General features: G+C 38.4%; 1 protein-coding gene and 1 long non-coding RNA gene across 24 annotated transcripts in view; one reads left to right on the top strand and one right to left on the bottom strand.

Annotated features, from left to right (window-relative positions):
* PHKB (phosphorylase kinase regulatory subunit beta) overlaps positions 1 to 24,379 on the bottom strand; it is a 226,177-nt gene that overhangs the window by 148,749 nt on the left and 53,049 nt on the right.
* LOC127487637 (uncharacterized) lies at positions 424 to 24,154 on the top strand. The gene is made up of 3 exons (XR_007914660.2): positions 424 to 582; positions 4,323 to 4,470; positions 23,395 to 24,154. It is a non-coding gene; the product is annotated as an uncharacterized lncRNA (long non-coding RNA).

Below are 24,379 nucleotides of genomic sequence, written 5' to 3'. Positions count from 1 at the left end.
TACACAGAGAGAGCACCCATCCCGTTTCACATACTAAATGTTTGTGACCATGGGGCCTGGGCAGATGTCAAAGCCAGAAGCAGGGAACTGAATCCAGGTTTTCCTGTGTGAATGGCATGACCTGCCGCACAGAGTCCGTATTAGCAGGAAATGAGAGTCTGGAGTTGGAGAGGAAAATCAAACACAGGCACTCTAATTTGGGAAGTGGGAGTCTTAACCAATCTCTTAATAGCTAAGCCAAATGCCTACCTAGCTAAAGGATGGTTTCTTATTTCCCTCTTTACTTCTATATTAACTAGATTCCTACAGTAATTTTTTTTTAATGTACCCCTGTTGCAACAGACATGTAGTATGTCTCTAGGAAGCTTCCCAGACATTGTGACATCATAGCACACACAGAAAGAGTACCTGTACGGCATAATGATGTGACCAGACAAGGTTCCTGGCAGAAAGCTCACTGGACCTGGAGGGAGAACTAGCCCAGGCCCTGGGAACATTTTTTGGATTAAAGACTAATGGTATGCTATTAGGAAAGCGCTAACCGAGTTTTATTTGAAAGCTGAATTGCGACTGGATCATAGAGTAAGTGTACCTTCAACTTTATGTTTCTGAATTATTCCCCAATTTGTTATAAGAACACATACTCGGCTGGCGCCACGGCTCACTAGGCTAATCCTCTGCCTGCGGCACTGGTACCCCCGGGGTTCTAGTCCCAGTTGGGGCGCTGGATTCTGTCCTGGTTCTCCTCTTCCAGTCCAGCTCTCTGCTGTGGCCCGGGAAGGCAGTGGAGGATGGCCCAAGTCCTTGGACCCTGCACCCTCACAGGAGACCAGGAGGAAATACCTGACTCCTGTCTTCAGATCAGCATGGTGCGCCAGCCGCAGCGGCCATCTGGGAGGTGAACCAACAGAAAAAGGAAGACCTTTCTCTCTGTCTCTCTCTCTCTCACTGTCTAACTCGGACTGTCAAAAAAAAAAAAAAAAAAAAAAAAAAGAACACATACTCAACCCAACAGTACACAGTTCTCATTGCTTGGCATATTTTGCATTGGCATGGCATGAATTATTTTCACATTAATAATATTAATGTATTTTTAATTTCTAAAACAGTAATTAAGAGACATAAACACATACAAAATAAAAGCTTCATAAGGTTCTCAAAGTTTTAACCATCAAAAAAGTTCATACCCCATAGTTTTAAAACTTTAATATTTTACATTTCACAATTCACACTTGAAATTAGTTTTTATGTAAATGTTGGTATCAATTGTTAGCTTCTTATAAGAACAATGGAGTACCATTTATTGATAAGTCAACTCTGCTGCTATACAAAGCCTTCACTGTTTTTTTTTTTTATCTTATTTTATTTTTTTGACAGGCAGAGTGGACAGTGAGAGAGAGACAGAGAGAAAGGTCTTCCTTTTACCGTTGGTTCACCCTCCAATGGCCGCCACGGCTGGTGCGCTGCGACCAGCGCACCGCGCTGATCCGATGGCAGGAGCCAGGTACTTATCCTGGTCTCCCATGGGGTGCAGGGCCCAAGTACTTGGGCCATCCTCCACTGCACTTCCCTGGCCACAGCAGAGAGCTGGCCTGGAAGAGGGGCAACCAGGACAGAATCTGGCGCCCCAACCGGGACCAGAACCTGGTGTGCCGGTGCCGCAAAGGCTGAGGATTAGCCTAGTGAGCCACGGCGCCAGCCTTAGCCTTCACTGTTATAACTCCAGCTGCTTATGTGTGTTTGTGGGTGTGTATACTAAGCTGCTTCTGGACCCTCAATTCTGTTCTTTGGGCTATTTGTCACTGTCCCAGTATCACATGGTCTAATTTCATATATTGCTGGATATACAAGTATGGTAGGGCATCACATCTAGTAAAGTGAGTCTCCCCTCAGCCCCTTTATATTTTCTCTTCTTCACGGGGCCCTTTGCACATTTTATAGTTTACTCTTCTATATGAATTTTAGAACTGGTTTGTTCAATTTTCTGAAAACTGTTAGGATTTCAATGGAAATTTTATTGAGATTAGATAATAATATAAGGAGAATTGACAGTTTCATAATATTAAGCCTTCTTGTCTACCTACATGATTTATATTGTATTTATGAAAATCCTCCTTTTATAACCAATAAACTTGTATAATGCTGTCCATTTGCTATTAGGTTCATTTCTAAGTACCTAATAATAAGGTGTACTTTAAGTCATACACGTTTTCCAACCAGTTATCACTCATCTATAGGCAAGTCATTGATCTCCCTTGCTGATCATGTATCTGAGCACTGTAGGTGAACTATTTTTAAATGACTTTTAATAGTTTAAAAAAGGATCTATTTGGATTTACTATGTAAATAGTAACATCACTGGAGCTGGAATTTTTTTCATTTCTGCTGTAATGACCATGCACATTATTTCTCAGCTAGGTCATCTGTATAATATTAAATAAAAGTTCATTTAATCAATATTCTTTTCTTGTCCCTGAACTTAAAAGCTACTAACAGTTCACTATTAGATAGTGAAATTGATACAGAATTTTGGTAGATATATTTTATTAGGTTGAGGAAATCCCATTTGATAACTTTTTAAGAATGTTTTCATAAATAGGTGAATTTCACCATATACTTCTCTGCATGTACTGAGATTATCATATAGCTTTTCTCTCTTAATTTGATAAATTAATTTGTCTTCCCATTTGAAATCATCCTTGTATTTCTAGGACTGAACACTAGTTCTGGTACACAACGCTAGTTGACCATCAATATCTATTCTCACACAGAAAGACATTGAGTGAGATTGGCCCAAAATTTGATTTTTCATACTAACCTTATAAGATTTCATAAAATTATATCAACCTCAGAAATCTATTAGGAAGTCTTCCCTGTTTTATGATATGAATAATCTGTTCTTTAAAACTTTGTTAAAGCTTGTCTATAAAAGTAGCTGGAGTTGTTTCTCTTGCAGAAGATGAAGGGGAGACAGAGGCAATTATCTTTAAAGAATTGAATTTACATCTCCAAATATAGTCAAACTCATGTACTTATAAAAAGGACTCGTAGTTTGACAATATGAATTTTTTTGGTGGGAAGGGATACAATTCAGTCAATAACAGTAACTTGTTTTCCTTAGAACATGTTCCATCTGGATAGCCTTTAAATTTATTACTATACATTTTAAACCACTGATTTACTTTCTACAAATCATGCATTCCTAAAGGAATACAACTGGTTCTTGGAAAGGTAGAGTAAAAAATCTTAAACAATATTCTACAGAAACCCTAAGGCTCAAATCTACTAGATAAAATCTTATTCCTTAACATATAATTTCTCATCTCAAGGAGAATTTTAATTACATAGTTTCCCCCTACTTGGGGGCAACAACAACAACAAAAAAGTTGAGAAACACTGTTCTAGGTCTGTGTCATTTTACCTGGGGCATCCTCTGCTGCTTTCCCAGGCCATAGCAGAGAGCTGCATTGGAAATGGAGCAGCCAGGACTTGAACTAGCACCTATATGGGATGCTGGCACTGCAGGTGGTAGCTTTACTCACTATGCCACAGTGCTGGGTCCCCATTTTTCTATTTCTTCCTAAGTCAGTTTTAGCAACTGCATTAGTTTGATAGGGATGTCATATATAAACAGATGGGATGCCATAAATAACAGAATTTATTTCCTCAAGTTCTGAATGTCTGTCAGAAGCCCAATATCAAGGTATTAGCAGGTTTAGTTTCTTCTAAGGCTTGCAGAAATCTTGCTGTTGTGACTGTTTTCTCATGGTTGTCCCACTCTGCCCAAGTGCTGCTCCTGACTTCTCGTCTCTTTGTATGTCCAAATCTCTTCCTCTTAAAAGGACACCAGTCAGAATAGACTAGGGTTACCAAAGGGCCCTTATTTACCTCTTTAAAGGCCCTACATTTAAAAGATTATATTTACAACTCAAAATACAGTCACATTCTCAGCTACTCATACAAGGAGTTAGGGCTTCTTAATACAAATTTTGGGTGAGGTGGGATATGATTTAGCTTGTAATAGTAACTTATGATTTTTCTAGAACACACTCCATTTGGATACTTTTTAAATGTATTGCCATATAATTTCAGATGGTAAATTTTCTCTCTCTTTAAAAATCTCCACTTTTTTGTAGTTATATTATTTTTAATGCTAATACGGTTATTTGTTAAACTATTCCTGGTCTACTGGAAAAATTTTTAAGACGTTGGTTTATATCATTAATTTTTTTAAGCTACTGGCTATGTTGAGAATCTGTACCATTATATTTTACTTAAATTTATTTACTTATTTATTTACTTATTTATTTATTGTTTGAAAGGCAAATGGAAAGAGATCTTCCTTGTACTGGTTAACTCTTCAAATGCTTGCAACAGTCAGGGCTGGGCCAAGAGGAAGTAAGGCATCAAGAACTCAATCTGAGTCAGCCACTTGCAGCCTCCCAGCATGTCCCTTGGATTCAAACCCAGGTACTCTAATATGGGATGCGGGTATCTTAAGCAACATCTTCACTGATGCACTTGTCCAAACTTTATATGTATTTTACTTACTGTCAACCCACAGTTTCTTAGTTTCAATTTTAATTTCATTTTCAAAATCATAAAATAGTTTAAAGTTTAATTTTTTGGTTTCTAGAAACAAGGCACTTTCGTGGGCATCTTTTAGCTACTGAGTTCCAAGCTTAGCATGATCAGAGAATAAAGCCACTGATTTTTTGATAATCATTTAGTCTTTGTGGAAATTTATTGAGACTATCTGTGCTATTCAAATTACCCCATTTTTTTTAAAGATTTATTTTATTCATTTGAAATTTTACAGATTTTACAGTTACAGAGAGAGTTGGAGCCAGAGAGAGAAAGGTCTTCCTTCTGTTGGTTCACTCCTCAAGTGACCGCAATGGCCAGAGCTGAGCTGATCCGAAGCCAGCAGTCAGGAGCTTCTTCCAGGTCTCCCATGTGGGTACAGGAGCCCTCAAAGACTTGGGCCATCTTCTACTGCTTTCCTAGGCCACAGAAGAGAGCTGGATCAGAAGTGGAGCAGCCGAGACTAAAACTGGCTCCCATATGGGATGCTGGTGCTGTAGGCCAGGGCTTTAACCCACTGTGCTACAGTGTTGGCCCCCAACCATCTGTCTTATACCTCCTATTATTTTTGTCTCCTTAGCTTATCAGTTCCTAAGCGAAATGCATTAAAAATCTCTTACCTACTTGTGGTGTTGTGTTTTGTAAGAAATATTTGGTCTTTCTTCTCAGGTCCTGAATTAGGGTTCCTAAAATCGTTGTAGATAGAAGTGCTTCCAGAATCTCTTTTAGTATTTGGTCCTTGACCCTGGTTCCTGACATAGAACTTCCAAGATCTTTGTAATTTCCTACATTTTTATAGGAGCAGCTAAGAGAGCTCCCAATCCCTTGGCATTTCTCAGTGATAGGGTCATTTTTGTTCTAATGGCTTGACTCTTGGGCTCCCATAGGACCTTAAGATGTAAACTGGTTGCCAGGGGAACCAATTACATGATTCAAATGGAACTTACAGCCCCAATTTTCAACTTCCGGGGAAGGCAGAGGGCTGCAAGATGGGTTGATTACCAATAGTCATTGATCTTATCAATCACTTCATGTGATAGAGCTGCCATAAAAACCCAAAAGGATTGGGTCTAGACAGCAACTGAGTTGTTGAACACCTGGTTTAAGGTGCTAGCAGGGGGGAAGTCATGCTCCATCCCTACATGTCACCTTAGGCTTCCCTTCATATGGCTGTCCATCTAGATCCTTTGAAATATCTTTTATAATACAACAAGCCAGTAAGCTAAGTATTTCCTGGATTCTATGAGCCATCCTAGATTTCCCTGGATTCCATAAGCCATTCTATAAGACATTAATAGAAATTAATCTATTTCAAGGAGGGAAGAGTGGGAACTCTGATTTACAGCCAATCCCATCATAAGTAAAGGTCAAGGGGCAGACTCTGTGGGCACACAGGGTTGGGATTCTGCCACCTCCGTGGGAGACGTGGATGGAGTTCCTGGCTTGCTTTCGGGCTGCCTAGCCTTGGATGTTGTGGGCATTTGGAAAGTAAACTAATGGGTAGAAGATATGTCATTCTGCCTTTCAGTTAAATAAATAAATAAATGAATCTTTAAAAAAAAAAAAAGGTAGTAGTAGAGATCAGAACCTGAGACAAAATTGGCATCTAAAGTAGAAGACAGTCTTGTGGGACAGAGCCCTTAACTGTGAAATCTGTATCACTCTTCAGGTAAGTGTCAGAATTGAGTTACACACCACCTAGCTGGTATATGCTGGGCACTGCTTGGTGTGTGGGGAAAATCGTACACATATGCTCATGGAAATGTTCTGAGATGTGAGAGCACAGTAGGAAAGGCTGTTTTTTCTTCAAGACTATTCTATTAAACTAAATATATATATTATAATTGGGGGGGTACTGGCACTGTGGCATAGCAGGTAAAGTCACCATCTACAACACCATATCCCTTGTGCGCATTGCTTCCTGTCCCAGCTGCTTCACTTCTGAACTCTCTGCTAACGGCCTGGGTAAGCAGCGGAGGATGGCCCAATTGTCTGGGCCCCTGCTAACCATGTGGAAGAGCCAGATGAAGCTTCTGGCTCCTGGCTTCAGCCTGGCCAATCCCTGGCTGTTGCAGTCATCTGAGGAATGAACCACTAGATAAATATCTGTTTCTCTTTTTAACTCTGCCTTTCAAATCAATCAATTTAATAAACACAGGGCCGGTGCTATGGCGCAGTGGGTTAACGTCCTGCCTGAAGTGCCGGCATTCCATATGGGCGCTGATTCGAGACCCAGCTACTGTACTTCCAATCCAGCTCTCTGCTATGGCCCGGGAAAGCAGTGGGAGATGGCCCAAGTCCTTGGGCCCCTGCACCCTTCTGGGAAACCCAGAAGAAGCTCCTGGCTCCTGGCTTCAGATTGGTGCAGCTCCGGCCGTTGTGGCCATCTGGAGAGTGAACTAATGGATGGATGACCTCTCTCTCTTCCTCACCTCTCTCTGTGTAGCTCTGATTTCAAATAAATAAATAAATCTTAAATAAATAAATACACCTTTAAAATATATTTTCAGATTAGGTTCATATAGTTTTTATTTATTTATTTATTTGACAAGCAGAGTGGACAGTGAGAGAGAGAAAAAGGTCTTCCTTTGCCGTTGGTTCACCCCCCAATGGCACTGCCGCTGGTGCGCTGCTGCCGCTGGTGCACTGCTGCCGGCGCATCGCGCTGATCCGAAGCCAGGAGCCAGGTGCTTCTCCTGGTCTCCCATGCGGGTGCAGGGCCCAAGGACTTGGGCCATCTTCCACTGCCTTACCGGGCCACAGCAGAGAGCTGGACTGGAAGAGGAGCAACCGGGACAGAATCCAGCGCCCCAACCGGGACTAGAACCTGGGGTGCTGGCGCCACAGGCGGAGAATTCCAGTGAACAGGTCCCTTTATTCATTAACTGCCATTGTTTATACATCAATTCACTTGGATTTCTGATACACAGACTTCCTTTATTTTGTGGTTGGTCCAAATATAAAGTAGTCTTTTTAATTTTAATTTTATTTATTTATTTGTTTACAGAGAGACAGAATTCCTAACCACTGGTTCATTCCCCAAATGCCCTCAACAGCTGGATTGGGAAAGGCCAAAGCTGTGGGCCAGGAACTTAATCAAAGTGTCCCCTGAAGGCGGCAGAAGCCTATTTACTTGAGCCATCATTGTTGCTTTCCTTGGTTTGCATTAGTAAGAAGCTGGAGTCCGGCTAGAGTTAGGCTTCCAAGTGGGATGTAGTCATCATCCAAGTGGAATGATAGGCTGATGGTTTGCTTTTGTTTGTTTTTTAATGCTAGCCTAACCCAACTTTTGAAGCCCTGGTTACATGCTAGTCAGTTTCTCTTTATGAACAACAGATGTATACCACAATAATTTCTCTTATCAGCTCTCATACTCTGGGTCTTATCTGTCCACCCTAATTGCCTCAGGGTCAGACACCTTACAAAGTGAGAAAGGACCTTAGGCACTGGAGCAGAGAGAAAGTATGCAGATTAGCCAATCACAGGAAGTCCAAGAATCCTTGCTAACCCACCCTTCTTGCCAAATACAAACTGTTTTCTACAGCTACAGTTTGCTGTTAATCTAACATTTGGCACAATTCTGCATATGCCCCCGCAAGGGGACTTTTCTCTCACTCAAGAGCTATAAACACCAAAGAGTTGAATACTTCAACTAAGACAACAACAAGTAGCTACAGATTTTTCATTTCATTATATATCCACAAGTCTACAGCACAGGTTGACATGGCAAATTAGTTCCACAAGGTCATTTAGATAACTAGACTCCTGTCTCTTACTCCCAGGGGTTGTTTGCATGAGAAGGAGGGGGTCATTTTTATCAGCTCAGAAAAGACTTGTGTTTACTTCAGTGCAGACTGTCAGTCATCAACTCTTTAAATACTGTTTTTTCCCAATTTCTTATGTAATGAAATTGGCATAAATATATACATTCTGTCAATGCTGATAGAAAAGCCAATTATCATTTTAATGCTTTGGCATTAATGAAGAACATGCTAACATCTCCTAAAACAGAAATAATTTGTGGTCATAAATGCCAGGAATACTAATATCAATGAATAAGTCTTTTCTCAGCTGAACCATACCCTGTCTTCTAAAATATCAAAATAATTTATCCTTGGGGAGGAATTATTCTTTTAACTCTGTGATACAGGTGCAGGTGACAAATGCATTAAGTGTATCAATAAGAAAGAACTGTGACCCAAGAATTTCAAAATTTCAGGGGGAAATGGGTAATTTATATCATCCTAATAAAAATCCTACTCAAAAATCACAAACTTTGCCAGATCCAGGACACTGCAACCAACTAAAAAATATAGCCATTTTTTCAGTAACACTGGACATGAAGTAATATAACATTTAAAATACCCATAAAAGGTCTTTTTAATGGTTTTAAGTAAGCTCAGTGGAGTTTTCATGGCACAGTACAAAGAAAAATGCTAAAGTCTTCCCTTTAGGACCTCTCAGTCTAGAAACATGGGACACTGAATCATAATAACAGAATTTCAGAACTGGAAAATGATATCATCAGAGCATGCTTTTAACAGATCAAGTATCTGAAGTCTAAGTTTAGCATCGAATCTTATCATCAATGACTTAATTTCCAAAACTGAGACTCTACAGCTAAAAGTAACTAATCCAAAATCCATAGATGCTGCAAAGAAATGACTAAGGAATAATTAAACATAGATAACTTAGGTCACAGGAGAGGAGTTTATGTCACACTGGAATATTAATGGCTCTCTTCTACTTAATTTTTTTTTTAAGATTTTATTTATTTTATTTGAGAGGTAGAGTTACAGACAGTGAGAGGAAGAGACAGAGAGAAAGGTGTTCCTTCTGCTGGTTCACTCCCCAAATGGCTGCAATGGCTGAAGCTGTGCCAATCCAAAGCCAGTAGCCAGGAGCTTCTTCCCAGTCTCTCAGGTGGGTGCAGGGGCCCAAGGACTTGGGCCATCTTCTACTGCTTTCCCAGGCCATAGCAGAGAGCTGGCTTGGAAGTGGAACAGCTGGACTAAAACCGGCACCCATATGGGATGCTGGCGTCACAGGTGAAGGAGTAGCCTACTGTGCCATGGCCCTGGCCCCTCTTCTATTTAATTAATAGTTTAAAAATGCAAGAAGATGTATAGCATAAACAACATTTAACTACATGGGAAGGGAACTGTTCAAAATTCTAGTTACTTGCAAAGGTTCCGGCATTCCTTGTAGAATAAACCAGAAAAATTCTGAAAGTTAAATTTTAGGCTATAATTCAAGTATTATCACGCAAAACTTGCTTTAAACATGATAATATATTTTAGCTTGACCAATGTAAACAAACTCTCCTTCGAAAGAAGTAATTTTATTCTCCAAATAGAAATATTTGTCACAAATAGTTTTCAAGCAAACAAGATTCCTTGTATGAAATCCTGAAGTAACTGTTATACTCTGACATTAAAAACTTTTAAACAAATACTCATAGCTCAGCATTTTCTGAACTAAAATATCAGCATTTGATTATTAAATAGAAATAAAGGACTCTGATTTACATGAGGGCAATATTATGTACTAATACCATAATTTCACTATAACATATAAAAATTACTATTTTATGTATTTTAGATAATTGCATTTAATTCCGCAATAAGATATGTGACCATTCTGCTTACTATGACTCACACAATTATCAATATTTTTATCTCTATGCTGTATTTCAATAACAAGTAACATTTTGGAATATATCTGATATTGACATTACCCATTAAAGAAATCTATAGCCAGTACTATAGGCTCAATTTTTAATACTTCCCCAGGTTACTGCATTATTTTGACCTCAGACACAAGTGTAGTAACAAGTTAAAAAACAAAAAGGATGTATATGTAACCAGAAGCAAATTTTTTGAGTAGGAAACATTTTGTTTACATAAAATACACTAAGTTTTAAAAATTTAAAGAAGTAAATGAAAAACAGCTCAAGAGATGATCTGTCCCAACCATATCTTTCCAGGTATGTCTTATTATTACACCTATTTTCATTCTTTGAAGTATTATATAAGGGGTCAGTGTTGTGGCATAGTGGGTAAAGTTACCATTTGCAACACTGGCGTCCCGTATGGGCAATGCCTGGAGTCACAGCTACTCCAGTTCTGATGCAACTCCCTGCTAATGACCTTGGAAAAGTAGTGGAGTATGGCCCAAGCATTGGGACCCTGCCACTTATGAGGAAGACCCAGAAGAGTCTCATGGCTCCTGGCTTTTGCCATGGCCCAGGCCTGGGCCAGCCATGGCCATGGAGGCCATCCAGGAAGTGAATCAGCAGATGGAAGATAGATCTCCCTCTGTCTCTCTTCTCTTCCAAACAAGCAAAAAATTTTAAAAAACCATAAAGTGTTATATAAACTCTCCAAGGCCAAAAATGAAAATATTTGCATTCTCTGTGATGTCCATAAATCATCCTTAAGTTACAACAACCCAGGGGCTGGCACTGTGGCACAGCAGGCTAAGCTGCTGCCTGTAGCACCACCATCCCGTATGAGTACAAGTTTTGAATCCCTGTTGCTCCACTTCTGATTCAGCTCCCTATTAATGAGAAAGCAGCAGAAGATGGCTTGGTCACTGCACCCACATATGAGACCCAGACGGAACTCCTGGCTCCTGGCTTTGGCATGGCCCATCCCTGGCCACTGTGGATGTTTAGGGAGTGAACCAGTGGATGAAAGATTGATTTCTCTCTCTCCTTCTCTCTCTGTAACTATGTATTTCAAATAAATAAATAAATAAGTCCTTTTTGTAAAAGATTATAACCCAAACAAGTTGCAGTATTACCAAAACTCTGACCACTCATGAGTGATAATTTGCATTTAATTATTTCAATAACAACACATCATAACCATGGACCTCTTTAAAATCACAAGGATAACCAACAAGGATAAATTGCAACTTGGGATTGGAAGAAAGTTTTCAAGAATGTGGAAATTTCAAGAGATAGAGAGTAGGGTGAAATTGAGATGGGGATACAGAATGCTGGAAATAGTTAACAAATCTGGAGACGGGATTTATCTTCTAGAGGACAACTGTCTTCCAACGGGTTAACATTTTCCCCATAATTTTAAAATAACAAATCAGGTATAGCAGATACAGAACTATCCATTACCTACATGTCTACTGAGCACTTGCCACATAGTCAATCAGAACTGAAATGGGTTTTCAGTATAAACTACTTACTAGAGTTTTAAGACTTAGCACAAAATAATATATCTCAATAATGTTCTCATGTTTATTATATGTTGAACTATGATTCTACATATACTATATTAAATAAACTATGATTCTACATATACTATATTAAATAAAACACATTATATAAATATTTTCATCCATCTTTTTAATGTGGCTTCCAGGAAATATAAATTAAGTATGTGGCTTACACTGTGCTTCTATTGCACAGCACAACTATCAATGCTGGAAAATAAATCCCTGTTTTCTCAGCAACCACGCACAGGTAGAAGCAGCCTTACAATAGCTATGACCAATAAGGAAAATGCAGAAGTCTGTTGGGGATCCTTTGATACTGCTGATAAAAAGAGCTATTTCTGATGAAAAGGAGCCAACAAATGCCTTTTACCAGCTTTCTCCATTCTAGTTACATGTTTTAGAACAGACATTTTGAGATAATAAAGAAAAGAAAAACTAAAAAGCCAAGCTATTAGCTATGTCCAGGTAACTCACTATATGAGAAAATAAGCCTCTTTCTTTTTAAGCTACTGTAGTCGCGCCAAACAGATAGATACAGGATGAATTAATCTAAGAGTACATAATGAAGCATAATTTTAGAAAACCCAGATTGAAAGATCAATTTCAATCATTCATATGACGAGCTTCAATAACCATGACAAGCCTAAATTTATTCATTAATAGCCTATATCTAACAAGAAATACAAAAGCATTTTATAAATAATTGAGCTTAATTTTAGTAAAAAAATCAAAGATCATAATTTGGACATAAGTATAAATTCACTGATTATTGAAATCGATGAAGTGACAGCAATTTCAAGGTATTAGTCAAAATCTAAAAACTTCTTAAAAATATTGGTCAAAATGGAAGTGAACATTTAGGAGATCATCTTTAACAGCACTAATATCAGGAAGTCTATATGTCCAAAAGAAGGCCTGGCACACAACAGGTGTTCACTAAATATTGGAGAATGGATAATAATTACTTGGCTGCATATTTCAAACACATAGTACAGAATCAGGGGCATCATTAGATGTGTTGCACATATATTTAAATGCGGCATCATGCTTATACCATTTTAAAGCTATTTTTAAGAAAATTTAGAAATACATTAGGACTCCTGAGTTAACTGATCTTAAACAATGACTAAACTGCAGGATGAAAGTGTTGTGATGAGGAAAAATATAAGGTTACACTAAACATAATTACTAAAGGGAATTTAATATATGGAATAGTGGAGCAAAGATCTCCAAAAATTCAATGACTCATAAAAACAATGAGAACACTGATAAAAATCAACAAAATCAACTTTTGCAGACCTCTGGAAATTAAACAAGAGGTTGTAACATTCCAATAAGGGAGCTGGCGCTGAGGCTTAGCGGGTAAAGCTGCCGCCTGCAGTGCCAGCATCCCATACGCGTGCTGGTTCAAGTCCCAGCTGCTCCACTTCCAATCCACTTCTATGCAATAGCCTGGGAAAGCAGTGGAAGATGGCCCAAGTCCTTGCGCCCCTTCATCCGCGTGGGAGACCTGGAAGAGGCTCCTGGCTCCTGGCTTCTGTTCAGCACAGCTACAGCCATTGTAGCCAACTGTGGAGTAACCAGTGGATGGAAGACCTCTCTCTCTCTCTGCCTCTCCTTCTCTCTCTGTGTAACTCTGACTTTCAAGTAACATAAAATAAATCTTAAAAAAAAAAAAAAACATTCCAAGAAGCATTTAATCAAGAAAAATGACTAAGATACTGAGTGAAGTAAGCTTTGGGGTACAATAAATTACCCTAATCCCTCTTCTTCACCCAAGCTCTGTGGTAGTCTTAATTATCAACAGCCACACATACCATCAGAATAGTCATGAAAACCACCAGACAAGCAACTGCCAGAGGGAAAGAACAGGTACAGAATTCCTCCAAATCACCATTTCAGTAAATTGCTACTATTTGATTTGATAGCTCCTTAGAAACTGGCATTAAGATATTTTCTTTAAATAACACAGTCAAATGTCACCCAAATGCAAATGATCTATTCTCATGGCATATATTAAAAACAATCAGTGACAAATATTTAACACTGCAGCTACCAAATGGCCACAATAGCCAGGGCTGGAACAGACCAAAGCCAGGAGCCAGGAACTTCTTCTGGGTCTCCCACTTGGGTGCAGGGGCCCAAGCACTTGGGCTATCTTCTGCTACTGTCCCAGGCACATTAGCAGAGAGCTAGATCAGGTATGGAGCAGCTGGGGCTCAAACTGGCACCTACATGGGAAGTCAGCGTTGCACGTGGTGACTTTACCCCATATACTACCATGCAGGTTCCTCCCTCTAATGATATTCTTAGAAGTGATTGTGGTGATGGCTTTATGACTCTGAGAACAATGTAAAACCACTGAACTGTTAAAACGAAATTACCAGGCACAACAGGCAAGGAAGGATATTAAGTCCAAATGACAAAGTGGTAAGAAAAAATACATCATAATTACAACCCTCTATGTAATCCATATATTGGAGCTATAAAGTACAGAACTGAAAATAACTAACTTTAGAAAAATAAATGAAAAAAATTGAAAATTTCGTAAAAGAAACCTAAGACAATCTGAGTAAACAAAAAATAGCCCAAATACAAATTCTAAAACTAAAATTCAATGTTCTAACTTAGAGGGGTTGAAATGGGACATTTTCACAATATGTATAACAATCCCAAATCACAAGTATCTAATTTAAGGGGGCTTCTAAAAGTTCATGGAAACTGAACTAAAAGATTAATTTACTTTGAAATCCATGATTAGTTTTTTGGTAATAAGCATTTCACATGAACTTCTGGAGGACTCCTCATATACCTACATACATAAATCAAAACACTATAGGACTACACAGCAAAAATCAAAAAAATTACATAGCTGTAGATTGAAGTAACATTAAAGAAAAGTCAATAACAAAAAAGACATGAATAGCATGGCAAACTTCACTGATAGTAATATATTTGGATTGTAGTTAGAATAAGGAACATTTATCAACAATAAGCATATGCTGGCTTATGAGCAAAATACAACAAATTTTGAAGGATTGAAACAATACAGAATTATGCTCTCTTACCAGTATATACTTTAAGTAGAAGTAAATATAAAAAACATAAAATGTCCAAATGTTCGGAAATGAAGAAATAAATTTCTAACTCAATGGGAAAAAAAAGGCCAAGAAAAAAATCACCAGGGTAATCAGAAAATGTTTTTAACTGGATGATAAAAATACATCAATGAACTCAGAATACAGTTAAAGAGGAAAAATATAAAGCCCTTAAATTTATTTATACATTAGGAGAAAAACTAAAAAGATTCAATAGTGTAAGTTTACATTTTAAAATCAACTTGAAAGGTGGTAAATTAAATATAAAAGTCTGAACAGAAATGAATGAAGCAAGAAACAAACATGCAGTAGAAAAACCCAATAAAAAGTGAAAATGAATTCTTCAGTGGTCTAAAAAACTAAAAGGTGGTTAAGAGTATATAAAAGTGAGATGCCACAAATTTCAAATTCAGTTACTGAAAAGGGAAAGTCATTACAGAACTAACAAATGGAAAACAATAAAAAGACATAAAGAACTTTGTGCCAATATATCTGAGGAAACACTAAATCTAAAGTTAAAAGAAATTTTTTGGAAAAATATAGCTCACCAAAACTAACAAAAACTAATTATAGGCCAGTGTTAAACAGGAATTGAGATTAATAAAATGAGGACTTTAATTAAATAAATATCAAGAAATCTACATTTATTTCAATCTTCAGAGCAATTATACACTGTGGTTTAATAATTGACTTACTTAAAATATGTATATATGATTAATAGTGAAACAAATTAAGAAAAAGTTTACTTGATGAATTCATGTTTTGGCTGTTTGCTGTGGTAGAGCAACAGTTCAAGTCCTGGCGGCTCTGCTTCCAATCAAGCGCCCCAATATTGTGCCTGGGAAAGCAGCAAAAGAGGGCTCAAAAACCTTGGGCCCAGATGGAGTTACTGGCTTCTTGCTTTGGCTTGGCACATCCCTGTCCACTGTAGTCATTTGGGGAGTGAACCAATGGATGGAAGATCTTTCTCTCTGTCACTCTCTCTTTCTATATGTGTCACTTTGCCTTTCAACAAGTAAAATGAATTTTTAAAAATAATTTGGTTTTGGAGCCAGCGCTGTGGCATAGTAGGTAAAGCTGCCGCCTGCAGTGTCAGCATCCCATGTGGGCGTCAGCATCCCATGTGGGCGCCGGTTCAAGTCCCAGCTGCTCTACTTCCATTCCACCTCTCTGCTATACCCTGAGAAAGCAGTAGAGGATGGCCTTGGGCTCCTGCATCCACATGGGAGACTCAGAAGAAGCTCCTGGCTCTTGGTTTCAGATTGGCGCAGCTCCAAGCGTTGTGGCCACTTGGGGAGTGAACCAGCAGACAGAAGACCGATCTCTCTCTCTCTCCTGCTCTCTCTCTCTCTCTCCTGCTCTCTCTCTCTCTCTCTGCCTCTCCTTCTCTCCCTGTGTAACTCTGACTTTCAAATAAATAAATAAAGCTTTTTTTAAAAATGAGGTTTATTTGAAAGTTAGAGTGACAGAGAGATAGGGAGAGACAGAGAAAAGGATCTTCTATCCACTGGTTTATTCCCCAGATGGCCGCAATGCCTAGGGGTGGGTCAGGCTGAAACAAGGAGCCAGAAGTATTCAACCAAAAAGTATTAAGTAGAACAAACAAAAAAAATACTAAGAGGGATAACGTATTAAGTTGTTCCTCAACTGTCAGCTGCCCGCCGATTAATCTACTATAAAAAGTTCCAAAGATTATAACATCTAAAATAATTTTTATCATTTATGTACATAAGCTTCAAATTTCTATAATTAAGAATAAAATATGAGAAAACATTCTTTCATAGACTGGAGTAAAGAATAATTTATTAAGCCATAGTTGTGGTTTCCCATGTCTACACTGCTTATGCAAACAGTATTTTTGCATAAGTGGGTGTTATGGTAAATAGCTGCTTTCCTTCTGGAAGTCTGAAATTTGACACAGGTAGGTAGGTATGTGACCAGTCTCATAAAACAACCTTGGGCAAGTCTCACATGTTCTCACAATTCATGCTAGAGGAATTAAGTGTGTGGACCTGGCTCAAATAAATCACATGCTGACTCATTCTAAGTTAAATCTCAGATTAATTGAACATTAACAATGTTAAAATTTTATTTTTGGCCACATGGTTTTTCCCACAAATTTTAAGAATTATGTGAAATTTCCATCACATAAACTCATATGACAAAAATTCGTAGCCAGAATGGTTCATGGAATTCCTTCTCAATGAAATTCACAAGCCCATGCAACTGTTTCACCCCTTCCTTAGCCTTCTTCCATGCTTCTTTTTCACACTCAGGTGACATTCTTACATTCTATTTTATCAAGACAATAGGAGCAATCAGAACAGAATTCAACTTCTATGTTTATGCCCACAAATACTCATACACCCATTACACACACATTCTTTCCTATTACACTGCCTGAACTATATCAACCTGATAGGGTTGTTACAAAGAATAAATAAGTTTAGATATATGTAAAGCATTTTGAGTAGTAATAGCAAATAATAAGTGCTATACAAGTGTTTAGCCATTATTAGTAGTACTGCTACATATAATTTTTTAAAGATTTATTTAAGAGTTACAGAAAGTCAGAGGCAGAGAGAGAAAGAGAGGTCTTCCAGCTGGTGGTTCACAACCCAAATGGCTGCAACAGCCAGAGCGGGGCAGATCTGAAGCTAGGAGCCAAGAGCTTCCTCCAGGTCTCCCACACAGGTGCTGGGCCCCAAGCACTCCGGTCATGTTCTACTACTTTCCCAGGCTATAGCAAAGAGCTGGATCAGAAGTGGAGCAGCCAGGACTTGAACCAGTACCCATATGGATGCAGGCACTGGAGGTGCACAGCCCCGGTCCCACTAGATATAATTTTGAAAACAAGGACAATGATGTTTATTTTTAGAGAAAAACATCTATAGTTTCGAGCAATGTACTAATTTTTATGTGTAAATTGCTGACAAGCAAGAGCTAAAAATACCTTATAATCCCTCTAAAGTTACTCAAGGAAGAGATTTGTTCCAACTTTTAAGAAATCAAAATCCCTCAAGTTCGGCCTGATAAGGACAACAAACCAAAAGTCTCTAAAGCACAATGGCCATACCATAAATAGAACTCAGAAAAAAAATCTGCTAGTATTTCAAGGAAAACCATGCACACAAATCAAGACTTGGTAAATAAAATACTATCTTTAAAATAAAAGTATCAGCTTATAAGAAAAAAAAATCACATTTAAAAAAAGATCTCTATTAAGAAGTTCAGCAACTATTATTCAATATAGCAGATTAACTGCCAAACACACTCAGCTCCTAGTATCTAATCCCTTGTGTAGTCTTCTCCTACACTCAATTGGGCTGACTTGTACAATAAATGGAATATTATCAAGTGACAGCAGTGTTACTGCTGAGGCCAGGTCATAAAAAACACCGTATTTCCATTTTGCTCTGTGGTATCACTGGCTCTGGAGGAAGCCACCTGTGCTATCATGAAGACATTCAAGCAGCTCTATGAAGAGTCCCCTGCTAACAACCCAGGAGAAATTGAGGCCTCCTGACAACAGCCACATGAATGAGTCCTCTAAACAGTTTCCCAACCTCAATAAAGCCATTAGATCACTGTAGCCACAGATGACATCTTCAGTGCAATTTCATGAGATCCCAGCCCAGTATCACCCGGTTTAGCTGCTCCCGAATTACTGGTGCACAGACTGTTTAATATAATAAATCTGAATTCTTCAAAGTTACAAAGTTCTGAGACCAAACTCTTACACAGTATTAACTAAGTAATACAAAGGGTCTTCAAAATGAATATTATGGAAAAACTCTGCATAGATTTCAAAAAATTTTGCACCAAAAAAATCTTTTAATACCACAAACCTTATGGAATCAAACACATAATAAGAAAGATGACAATTCTGTATGTCATCCAACCTAGAAAATGGTTCACTTGAAAAGAGCTTCCAGGACAGATGATAGAAAATATCCTTAAAAAATAAGAAGTCAATGGCATGTGCTGTGCAGTCAGTAAACAGGACTTCCCAAGCTTTCAAGCTGCAATTTGGGTATTTTTTTTTTTTTAATTTGATAGTTAGCTATAGGCAGTGAAAGAGAGAGACAGAGACAAAGTTCTTCCCTCCATTGGTTCACTCCCCAAATGGCTGCCACGGCCGGCGCTGCGCCTATCAGAAGCCAGGAGCCAGGTACTTCCTCCTGGTCTCCCATGTGGGTGCAGGGGCCCAAGCACTTGGGCCATCCTCCACCAGAGAGCTGGACTGGAAGAGGAGCAATTGGGACTAGAACCCAGCACACATATGGGATGCTGGCACCACAGGCAAAAGATTAACCAAGTGAGCCATGGCGTTGGCCCCTGGGCATAATTTTTTTTAAAGATTTATTTAATTATTTGAAAGTCAGAGTTACACAGAAAGAAGAGAGGCAGAAAAAGAGAGAGAGAGAGACAGACAGACAGACAGTCTTCCATCCGAAAGTTCACTGCAATTGGCCGCAATGGCCGGAACTATAGCATTCCAAAGCCAGAAACCAGGAGCTTCATCTGAGTATCACACATGGGTGCGGGAGCCCAAAAACTTGGGCCATCTTCTACTGCTTTTCCAGGCCATAGCAGAGAGTTGGATCAGAAATAGAGCAGCTGGGTGTCGAACTGGCGCCCATATGGGATGCTGGCACTTCAGGCCTGGGTGTTAATCCGCTGTGCCACAGCGCCAGCCCCTGGGCAATATTTTTTTATAATATTTGCAACGTAAACTTGCTCTGAAGAGCTGAATTAAGTGACTATCTGGCATTCCTGAATAAACAAACTTCCATTTATGTAAGCAACACTCGACATTTATGGAGGACCATTGACAAACTGCTGATAATATAAACTGGCTCTATAGGCCATATCAAGTATTATTTCTAATTAAATGTTTGTTTTCACTTAAATTTCAAGTTCGTAAGAAAAATAACTTTTTTTCTTTCTGGCCGATGCCGCAGCTCAATAGGCTAATCCTACACCTGCGGCACCGGCACACCGGGTTCTAGTCCGGGTCGAAGCACCGGATACTGTCCCTGTTGCTCCTCTTCCTGTGCAGCTCTCTGCTGTGGCCCGGGAGAGCAGTGGAGGATGGTCCACGTCCTTGGGCCCTACAACCGTATGAGAGACCAGGAGGAGCACCTGGCTCTTGGTTTCGGATCAGCGCGGTGCGCTGGCCTCAGCACACCGGCCTCAGCGGCCACTGGGGAGCAAACCAACGGAAAAGGAAGACCTTTCTCTCTGTCTGTCTCTCTCACTGTCCACTCTGCCTGTCAAAAAAAAAGAAAAGAAAAAAAAGAAAAATAACTTTTTTCTTTCTAAAATGACAAGATACTGACTCTGACCCCTCATCATTCATTAAATCCTACCCATACTTAGAAGCAGGCACTTAGCCTAGCAGTTAAGATGTGCAAGTCCTACATTGGAGTACCTGGGTTCAATTCCCAGCTCTCGCTCTTGGTTCCAGTGTCCTGTCAATGCAAGACTCTAAGAGTATCTCATGAGAAACCTGGATTGATTTGGTGGCTCTCAGCTTCAGCTCTGGCCCACTCCCAGATGTTGGATGTTTCGGGAGGTGAACCAGCAGATTTTAAAAATGCGTATCAGGGGACCGGTACTGTGGAATGGCTATTGCCATGTGTGTGTAAAGCTGTGTAAAGCTGCTGCCGTGCTCGCATCCCATATGGGTGCCAGTTCAAGTTTTGGCTGCTCCACTTCTGATCCAGCTCTCTGCTATGGCCTGGGAAAGCAGTTGAAGATGGTCCAAGTCCCTGGCCTCTGCGACCACATGGAGATCCAGAAGAAGCTCCTGGCTCCTGGCTTTGAATTGGTCCTACTCCAACCATTCTGGGGAGTGAACCAAAGGATGTAAGACCTCCCCTCTCTCCCTCACTCTTTCTCCACCTCTGCCTCTCTGTAACTCTGCCTTTCAAATAAATATATTTTGAAAAAATTAGGTATCAAAATTGGAGTCATGTTAATAGAATGATCCTAGAAAAGATACATGAGAGTACATTTAGACAGTTTCTACAGTTCTATATAAGATTTAGCATAGAATTTAACATAGAAACAAACAACTAACATGTTAATAACTTAAAAATAAAAGCAAATCCAAAATAAAGGAAGATAGAAATTTAATCTTACAAACCATCACTTTGAACATATTCTTAAAATTTATAATTAAGAGTAAAGTAAAATAAAAGTCTAGAAAATTCCTTCTTTATAAAGTAAATATAAATCCCTTCATGTAATAAAGCTCTTCAATAGCAAACAAGGAAATACTACCTTAAATACAAAATAAAATTACATTGATATACAAATTTGTATGTGGGTTCTTTGATTTTAAGCAAAGTTTTCCTGGACCCATTTCTACATGATTCTAGTCTTTTTTTTTTAATCTAAATGTAGGAAATCTACTAATGTAAAATATCATGGAATGAGACAAGGAATGCTACGTAGCAGTATATTACTTTGCTCCCCTCCAATACATGTAAATCCGTTATCTCTATTAACAGACTTAGGTGAACTTCATATTCAGACATAAATTTAACATATAAATGAGTTTAGCTCCAGGTAAATAAAAGAAAACAAATAACTATGCCAAGGCAGAATAACAGAACTTTCTCTTCTTCATAGTTTTTTATTTTTAATAAAAGGTCAGAATCTGTAAGTGTGCAGAGCAAGACTTTTATAGACATCAATAAAGACTAAATACTCAGGAAATACGATAGAACTGTGTGGACAAGGAAAGACGTTAGAAAATTAGCATACATTGCTGCTCCTGCCCTTAGTAAATATATTCTCCATCACCACAAACATTGGTATACAGTATGTTAATAATTCCTTCCTAAGGGTACAAATGATCCTTAAAAAAAACGGCCCTCTCCTGAAAAAACTACACTGTGAATACAACATTTGCAAAAGGAAATGCATCAACAAAAACATGAGTTGCAAAAAGAGGGAAAATGGCTCATTAAAAAAGCAAAAGATACACAATGCATTAATAATACCACATAAATAAATCTATATATACGAATGTATATGTACATATGTACAATTATATCTCCAAACTCTACCTTTTTCATCCCTAAGGAAAACAAAGGTATGGCAAATCTAAAATTTGATAGTAAACAGAGAAGAGAGTGAGTGGTAGCCGTCCTGCTTTCCTTCCCTAGACCCTAGGCTTGTCCTAAGGTGTGAATATATTTAGCAGCAAGAAGACATAGGGCTGTGAATTTTGCTATCTGGAGTCTAATGTAAAATTAAAAAAGAAAATGGTTCCAAGTGACATCTTTCAAAGGATTAAATTCTTGGAAACACATATGTAAAAGGAGCTTCATTCAAAGGGTCAATGCAAGCCCACTCACAGTGTTTGTATATATACTGATATTAGCTACACACAAATTGTATATGTATCACACAAAAACTACAAGGCCACAAAAAATATATAAATAAGATATAAAACAAAAAAAAAGAAAAACATTAAGGCAAAAGTATCAAAAATTGCTTATGTATACAGTAGCCAAATAAAACAGAATGGAAAAGTTAAAACAATATCATATTCATAAAAAATAGTAGCTTACCAAGATTTTAAAATTAACTAATTGAGGGTCCAGCACTGTGGCGTAGCAGGTAAAGCCACCGCCTGCAGTGTCAGCATCCCATGTGGGCACCAGTCCAAGTCCCAGCTGCTCCACTGATGATCCAGCTCTCTGCTATGGCCTGGGAAAGCAGTAGAAGATTGCCCCAGACCTTCAGCCCCCACACCTGCATGGAAGACCTGGTAGAAGCTCAGTCGTTGCAGCCATCTAGGTAGTGAACCAGCGGACGGAAGACCTCTCTCTCTCTCTCTCTCTCTCTGTAACTCTGCCTTTCAAATAAATAAATAAATCTTTAAAAAAGCAATTAACTAAATGATTTGAAAGGCAGAGAGACAAACAGAACTCCCATCCTCTGGTTCATTTTCTAAATGCCTGCAACAGCTTATGTTGAGCCAAGCTGATGCCAGGAGTTCAGTTTAGGTCTTTCACATGGGTGGCAGGAACTCAATTACTTGAGCCCATCACCTGATTCTTCTTAGAATGTGCATTAGCAAGAAGACACAATCAAGAGTGAAGCTGGGACTTGAACCCAGGCACCAAATGCTTACCTTGTCAAACCTAGATTTAAAACAAATTATGGTACATGTTGATAAAGATGAAAGTAAATTATAAAAATAAAAAATAAAATACCAATCAAAACAAAGCCACTGTTAATTAAGGCAATTTTACCATTTGCCTCAAATGATCTTAGTATGAAATCATAACCAATAATGTTAGTGGCAGTGTACTGAAAGCTGGTTATCATACTATTTTCCACTGAGACCTAGGATATATCTTCCTATACTTTGGAACTTCCATGGGTAGAAAGAAAGGAGAAACTAAATGAGCTGGTTCTAGAAGCCTTCCTCTCCTCCTTTATTTGTTCTATATTTCAGAATGCTACCTGAGATTGATCTGAAACAGAAGCTTCCCAGCCACTCCTCTACTCAAAACGTCTACTATTTCACAATATTATTAAAGCCCAACTGTTCACAATATTATAAAACCTAAGAACTACTGGATGAAATTATTTGGTGAATCAAACAGGAGAAACCATAATTTGGTATTACTAATTTCTTATTATCTCTTCTTCACAGTTTATCTTCACCTCTAAATAGACTTCATTTACTGTATAAAACTATAAACTTGTAAAGTATAAAGATATACATCTACAAACTACTGAAAGGCAGGACTGCCTATTTCATAGTACCCTCAGCATAATCCACAGATGATTTTGGTGTTTAGTATATGATGTAATTGTATAGCATACCTACTCTTTGATGGAGTACCCATTGTATGAACCATCTCAAGAATAAAAGCTGTTTTGCTCCCACTGTGATACATTTCAAAGTGCGTCAGCATGTGTGCCTGTGTGTTGGCTCAAGCATTAGTGCCTGTGAAAGAGGTGCCTCTCAACTCTGGGAAATAAATTCTTTACAATTTCCCTATTAAGAATAAGAATATGGCATTTGTCTTTTGAAAACATGAACAACCCTACTGAGGTCTACAAATAAAACAGTACAATATAATGCTTCTTTTTGCTCTTAAAAGGCAAAAAAAAAAAAAAAAAGCAATGGTATGACAAAAGGACATAACAACTCTGAGAAAATCTGCAAGTGCTATTCCCTTTCATTGTTACTGAAATTTTCTGAAAGGTACATGTTTTTTTATTTCAGATCACCTGAAATAAAGCCTTCATAGGAGTAATGTTTTACCTCCAGTTCTATACTGTGTGCATTTTAAAAGTGCATTGCATTGAAAATATAAAAATTTTATCTAAAATCCTTTATCTGATTACATGAGTCAAATAATAATCCATTTTTATGAAACTAAAAATCTATATTAAGAGGAAAAAAGATATCCTCAGAGATGAAAATGAGT

Source organism: Oryctolagus cuniculus, chromosome 18, assembly GCF_964237555.1.
Source record: "Oryctolagus cuniculus chromosome 18, mOryCun1.1, whole genome shotgun sequence".
NCBI classification, from domain to species: Eukaryota; Metazoa; Chordata; class Mammalia; order Lagomorpha; family Leporidae; genus Oryctolagus; species Oryctolagus cuniculus.
Note: the sequence above shows the minus strand (reverse complement) of the source record. Positions and strands in the feature narration are given on the sequence as shown.